We start from the raw sequence: 7,785 nt of genomic DNA, 5'->3' as shown, positions 1-7,785 counted from the left end.
TCTATAATAAATTTTACAGAACAACAATCTTCTAATCTTGTTTCAAAGCAGTGGCCTTTACCATGTGGAGTGGCCATTTTAATATTATGCAAAAACTAATTACAGTGGAACCTGTGTTACGGTCACCTGGATTAAGCGGTCACCTCTGCATAACGGCCATGGTCACGAGGTCCCAAATATTTTCCCATACAAATGTATGTATTGTGGTCTGCATTAAGCGGTCACCTGTCTAACGCGTATAACGGCCAACCAAGAATTCGCCTATGAATCACTGTATACATAACTTCATCCTTCGTATAACAGTCGCTCCTTTTATGGTGGCTTGTTAAGCCAATAGTCTGAAACCACGGTAGATACATCTGGTCCCAAGGTGACCATTATAGACAGGTTCCACTGTACATGACACATCTAATGGATTCTTGTGGCAAGACAAGGCTTCACTTTCAAAGGCTTCATAAACCAGGTGACTGCCACCTTAACTGTTTCGTAATAAAATTATTATAACCACTGTTTCGTAATAAAATTATTATAACCACTCATACTGCATAAAACGAAAGAAATGGTGCTGAGTGCCCCAGCTACCAATTATCGTCTGAAAAGTGTAGTATCCATTATGCAGTTCAACCCATTACATAGCATTACGAATCAAGAACTGCTTGAAAAGCACCTCCCCTTGTGACAGGATGTTGACAGGCTTAATTTTGTTGAAGCAGGCCTGTGCAATTCCTGTGGTAGCATGTTTTCTGCCACAAGCTTAACTTTTAATATGATTACAGGCCTGTATAGTCCTGTCAAAAATTTGAATTTCAAAACTACAGACCTGTAAATCAATGTTACATTCCTGTCACAAATTTCAGTATTAAAGCAGTAAAACAACAGGCCTGCATAGTGATTTCACAGTCTTGTCACATCAGTATTTGTAGCAACAAAACTACAGGCCTGCAAACCAATTTGTGACAGTCCTGTCACAAATTTCAGTATTAAAGTAGCAAAACAACAGGCCTGCAACCCAATTTCAGACAGTCCTGTCACAAATTTCAGTATTTAAAAACAGTAAATTAGCCATACCTTTGGAAAACTTCATTGTATCATCACAAAATTTTCACACAAGGTAGATAACCACTTAGTGCTTCATTGTAGCTATAAAAAAGAAAATTGGCCAATGTGCCCAAATGTATGGTTTTCCAAAATAGGGTCACATATTTGATGAGTACTTATTTTCATGTTTTACCACATTGTTGTTGTTGTGGGTGCTAAAATGGTTATAAATTATTATAACAGTGATTTGTATAAGACAGCCAATATGTTTTGCTAGAGAATTGTGGTGGTAAACTCTCCACAAGATTGTTTACCACCATAAAAGTGTACCATCACCATTATTTATCCTTTTTCTAGTTGCTATGCATATCTAGTGTTTAAACCACTTTACAAATACAAGTGGCAACGGCCATTGTCGGCTGCGGCTCTGCAGTATGAGCAAAAGAAAGTATGCATCATGAGCTCGCAACCCATTGCAAGATGTAAGCCTATCTTCAAATGTACCAGAAGAAAGTGCTGAGTCAAGATGTTGACTATTGCAGCATTAAATAGTAGATTGCAACTGCTGGGCTCACTTAATGGTACACAAATTAACAGAATTATTGGGTTGTTTAATTTATTAATATTAGATTGGATCCGCTCCTTCAGAAACATTAATGTTCAAGTAGGCATTTTTGTTGCTATCAAGGATGACCTTTCATGGCTACTGACATACCTTGACAACACAGTGGATGCAACCAAATTCTCTGCACTATCTCAAGCTCCACCTGTTATGAATTCAGGTATAATACATCCTATTTTCAATTGTGTGATTGCATGTCATCATTAGTTGAATAGGTGAAAGCATTCCTGCAACTGTTTGATGATGGTGTTCGTCCACGTTGTGCCAATTCAGATAGTAGCTTTTTGGTCCTCAACAGCAGTGTTATGTTGGATATATCAACAGGGTAAGTGTTTAAGTATTCATCAGGGTATATTCGATATTTTTGACATCAAACTGTGGTTATATGCTCACTATTACATCTTAGTGCTACACATGTTGTGGTTTCAAAGAACGAACAGTTTGTGGATCCTGTCCACGAAGTATCTCTGGATTCTCCCATACAATTATATCAGCATTACGGAAATAATAGGTACGAACAGTTAATAAAAGTATCCATTTTAGGGAATTAAGTGTATGTCTGTTGATAAAATCTGGTAGAAATAACAAGTCACCCTGTGGAAAGATCAGCTACCGTGTAGAAATCAGCTACAAACAATCATTCTGTAGAGAGATTGGCTAGAACTAAGTAACCCTGTAGACAGTTCAGCTGGAAACAAGCCACCCATAGAGAGATAAGCTAAGAACAAACCACCTAGAGAGAATTCAGCTACATTTCATAGAGATCAGGACAACTTTCCAATAATGGCAGTATAGTGCATGGGGTCTCAGAATAGTATTGTGAGAAGCCTCTGGCTATATTTTATATAGCTATATATAGCTAGAGGCTCTCACAATACTATTCTGAAGCCTCTGGTATCAGGACAACTTAAGCTTTAAGCCTCTGAGATCAGGACAACTTTCCAGTAAGAACAGTACAGTAGTCTTAAGGTATCCACAATAGCATTGTGAGAGCCTCTTGCAATATTTTATATAGGACACACACGTGCACACACACACACATGTATGTATGACTGTATGCTACCTCTTCATCAATCTTTTTATGTACTGTAATTAGATCATGACATGCCCTTTGTACTGAAGTTATGTCTGTTCTCAATCACTTCTGCTGAATAACTTCTGTCTGTACCATTTGTTAGTTTCACTGAAGTGACCAGCAAATCAAATTCTTTAAGGTGGCGCTGAACCGTTTAAGTCCAGCCGCACAAAACAATTTGTTTCAACCCACGCGCTTAATGAGCTATTTTAGGGTGGCCCAAAACTTCGCTAGTGTATGACCTAATCTATGCCTTAAAAGCTCTTGTGATAGTCTGTGATACAAACAGCACATTCATCACTGGAGCTGCCTTAATTTCAGTAGGGCGAGGCTTGTGCCATGACTGCTGCAGGTAAGATCTGCAGGAACAGACTGAACCTTCATCATTGTATAGCGAATCAACTGCTTCAGCAACCCATATATGGCTCACATTCCAGAACAGCCAGCAACGCAAGAACAATATGCTCTCACCACACGGTATGGAACATTGCAACTGATGGCAACTTTCAACTGGTGCATTGTATCATTCTTCTTCTGGCTTCGGTAACAATGTGCCTGTACCCAGACTTATATCATCTTTGCAGCAAAAGCGAACATGCTTCCCTGGGATGTATGACTCCATGAAATATTGGTGGCCTCTTTGAAGGGTTGAATAATCAACATTGCAATAGTTGCTGCTTTTCTTCAACCGTTTGCCAGATGACTTCATATGCGTCATGACTATTTCTTCGGTTGTCAGTGGTGGCAGCACTCCCTGGACCTGTTGACTATAAGGACCCTTTGGCCAATTGTGGTACATCATCAGCTGATTTTTCTTGTTGCTCTACCACAGCCTTTCTATGGGTGTACAGCCTGTTAGGATCGGGACCAACTACCCTTTTATCCCAGCCGTTGGTTATGTAAGTCTTAACCCTAGACAGAAATTATGGTGTGTTAAAGTCTGGACATGTTGCAGGACATGCGATGCAAGAAAACAATGTGTAACAAACAACTAAACAAGGCATAATTACAACTTCTACTACAACTAAACAAGGCTTAACGACAACCAAACAATTTAATGGGGAATTTTTTCTTTCTAGTGTCGCGCTGTTATCATAGAAATTCACTTACTGTCTAACGTAGTCAGCTTTAGTTTTTAGCTTAGACAACCCAGTCACTCCTCTACAACGCAACCAAAACTTCAATTCTGTGACCTTAAGTGCTTCTGGATTGCGGTCATCCAAAGAAGCCCTGGTATATCCGCTTTCATCAGATTGCTAGCCATTAATTGCAATTACAACCACACAGTTATTTTAAACTCTGGCCCCATTCAAAATGGAGAATTGTGTTGCTATGACGATTACATAGTTTTGGATTCGGTCTATTATTACCACACATTTCTGGAAGTGTTTCCGGAGCTCAGTCGGCATTGTTTTTATCAATTCATCCCTTTCTGGCCACTGTATCAAACAGGATAGTTTGGTATATAAACATCCATCCATGTGCTAAAATATCTAGATATGGTGGATTGATTGATAAGATAAATCTTGATCACCCAGGTTCAGGGGAGTTTCATCAATACAATGAAAAACTGCTCAAATGCAGGTACGTGCCCACAGCAGGCCAAAAAAAACAGAAAGTTGATGTTGTTCTACTTCTAAAAACCAGGCTCTATGCAGTCAGTTTGAATTAACCAGCTGGAATGAATTAACAAAATGTACTAATATTTATTTTAGCTAATTAGGTTTTGCTTTGCAGGAAACAGAATTATCAATAATATTAATTGAGTTGTAATTTGTATTTCAAGTCATGAAATATTTTGTAATTATGTTGTTATGCACTCCTAAGGAAGTGTATCTCAAACAAACCGCTTAAAACCACTAACAATACACAGAAGTATCTTAATATCTGTTTTATAATACATCTATAGCATCAATACTGGTCTTAATTTTTGTTTGCATATGTGTGGGGTCACGCCCCCTTGAACGACAGAATTCACTATTCCCGGTAGCCTAGGAGGCTAGCTACGTCATTTTTCGGCTGTTTGACGTCCGTACAGCCCATTTGGGCAGCAGGCCCACTCCAGGTGTGTGCAGGCCAACCTTCTGGATGTGAAGCAGCAAGAGAGCTATGTTTAATTCCCCTGATGCTGAAGCAGTTTTACAAGTTGATGCCACTAATGCTTTTAACTGCCTTAATCATTAATCAACAAGCGGCCCTTAGAAACATCTCTGCCATTTGCCCTTCATTTGGTCGAATTCTGATTAATACCTATCATGTTAATTAGGGCTAAAACGAATATTCCAAATGAAAGAGAACGAATGTTTTTCGTTGAGAACGAATAATTGAATATTCCGTAATACTGAAATACAGTGTATATGTGTTATTTCTTATTATTTGTATTCAATTGTAAAACATCATAAAATATTTTGATGTCTTAAGGGTGCTCTGTACAGTTCCGCGTATGGCTTCTGAGGTTAGCACAGCTGGAGTTTACTAATGGATTCCCATGGTCACCAGTAATTATCTAATTAGTCTGTGGCTTGTTTAACGCATGGCGCGCCCACCGAGAAAATGTCTTTTATGATGAAATAACCTGCCACATACGAAGAAAGAAGAGCAATATACTTGAAGGAAGCGAAGTAGGTGTTGTATCTTCTTCATCGTGGTCTATTGAATATAGTGATCCGTAATTTACCGATTATCTTCCAGTTACGCAATTAAGAAGCAAGTTTGTCATTTTACACCTGATAGCATGAAAATTTCAGATGGACAACCATGATTTTTATGCATTAAAAGAGCGTTTGTTGTTTTTAGATAGCTCCTTCTGGCAAGGAGGTAAAGAAGACTGATTAGTGCCAGCACAAAAGCAGAAGAAGAGTATCTGATGACTGAGAAGCCAGAGAACAAAAATAGAAACGCACGTTTATTTGTACAGTTTTCGATAATGTATTTTTAAAGAATCAAGTCTCTAGGGCATAAACTGTGGGACTAGTTCTAGTTTGAAGCGAAAATTTTAAGACATGGGATTTGGACTAAACTGTACAGTAGTGATAGCTTATTGCAAATAAAAAGAGTTTAGCAGAATAGTTTAATCCGTTCGTAAGTACACATTTTGTTAGTCCCAAAGTACACTGGTTCCAATGTGTTCAGTGGAACATTCCATAGCTTGTGTAATGCTAGCACAAGAATTTCCTGCAACATAACTAAGATTAGTATTTGTGTGTATAGGATTAGACCTGTGTATACATAGAAATAATATACCCATCACTACAATTTAACCATGAAACTCACATCTGGTGTTAAATACCGATGTCTTGAAATTTGTTACCTATTTGAAGTTTGGATTCTGACCACAAGACCCTCCCACATTATGATGCTACACATTATGGAAGTTTCATTATGACCTCAGTGATGTTTCACACCATTGAAAACATCAATGCTTCAAATATCCATTGTGTAGAAATGTGAGGTGAAAATTTATTAAATTTAGAAGATGCCTCCTGGGCTCAAGAGTTATTCCAGGCATATAATATTTTGACATAAAAAGAAACCTTGTACATCACGAACTGCTCAACACAGAGGGGTACTTTAGTGAAAAACCCTGAAAAGATTTCACCCTTACAAGTAGGTGTATATTATACTTTAGCTAGTGTAGTTATTTTACAAGATATATGATTTTACTAGATTTTTCACTTAAAGTATCCCTCTGTATCAAGCAGTTTGTGATGTACAAGGTTTCTTTCTACATTAATTAATTAAGATAGTCAGGGTTATAAGCCTTTTTTAAAAGGCATTTTGTGCACTTTTGGATAAAAGCATGAAACTTGGCAAAAAGTTTGTGTGTATGACAAAGATTATTTTTTGATAGGAAGCCTTGTTGGTTACCTTTACAGGCTGTTTAATGTTCAAACTGTCAGTTTTGTCTCTATTTCATGTTTATATGACCCAAAATCCACAAACTTGGAGTCAAATTGAAGCATTTGCCCTAAAGAATAAGTTGGTTTTTACAGAAAGTCTATAGCTTATTCCGTTCTAAAGTTACAATGATATTTGTGGTAAATATGCCACTATTGTCTCCCACCTATGCACGATTTTTAAATATGTACAAAAGAAGGTTTACTTTTTCAATACTTTTCTTTATTAAGGCTTTACAGCACAAGTGCTGAAGGTCTGTATGATACCCGGTCCTACAGCTGTTCAAATTTGTTGTGTTTGAAAAGGTGGAGAAAGGAGAAACAATTCATGACTGGAATGACCTAGGTAGCCTCAAACCTGCAGCCATCCGATTAACACTCAAACAGTTACAGGAGTCTGCCAGGCAGCCAGGATGTTCAATTTAACGTATATGTATCCATAGGAATTCTAGAGAGTGACTTATTATCTCAAAGTACCCCAGGTGGAACCAAATGGACATTAGTATATTTATTAAGGCTTTACAGCACTAGTACTGAAGGTCTGTAGGACACCTGGTCCTACACCCTGTTTAAAGTTGTTACGTAAAGTGTACTTATTCTGCATAACAATTTGACATGTTAAATAGGCATGATACTTAGGGATAGATCAATTGACTGCCATGGGTTACATGCCCATGCAGGTCATTATTCTGAATGGTACGTGGGTTTATGTATAAGGTACAATTTGTGTAAATTTTGCAAATTGTTGATCCACAAAATTTTAGCTGCATGTTTTTGTATGGATTCACACATTTCGGCTAAGCTTTCTGGATTCTACTTTTATTGAATCATCATAGTGAAGACAATTGCTTGTGTTTTGTAGACTAAAGTTTGCAATTGCAGAAATTTCTGCTATAGAATATTTAGATTTTATATGAACTCGCAAATATATAGTATCACTAATGTTTAGTATCTATCACTGACGAATATTTGAAACCACCCTACTCAGCAATTTCTTGTCTGGCTGCATAAGGTATTCTACGGACTTCCTGCTTCTTAGGAGTAGAGTCACCAGTATCAATACTAAATTCAACCAGACTAGTTTCTCCTCGTTCTCCTTCTTCTAGGGAAAATACGAACAGTCCAGGATGTAAGTATGGTTGATCTTCCTAAAC

Source organism: Dysidea avara, chromosome 14 (assembly GCF_963678975.1).
Source record: "Dysidea avara chromosome 14, odDysAvar1.4, whole genome shotgun sequence".
Lineage (NCBI taxonomy): Eukaryota > Metazoa > Porifera > Demospongiae > Dictyoceratida > Dysideidae > Dysidea > Dysidea avara.
Note: the sequence above shows the minus strand (reverse complement) of the source record.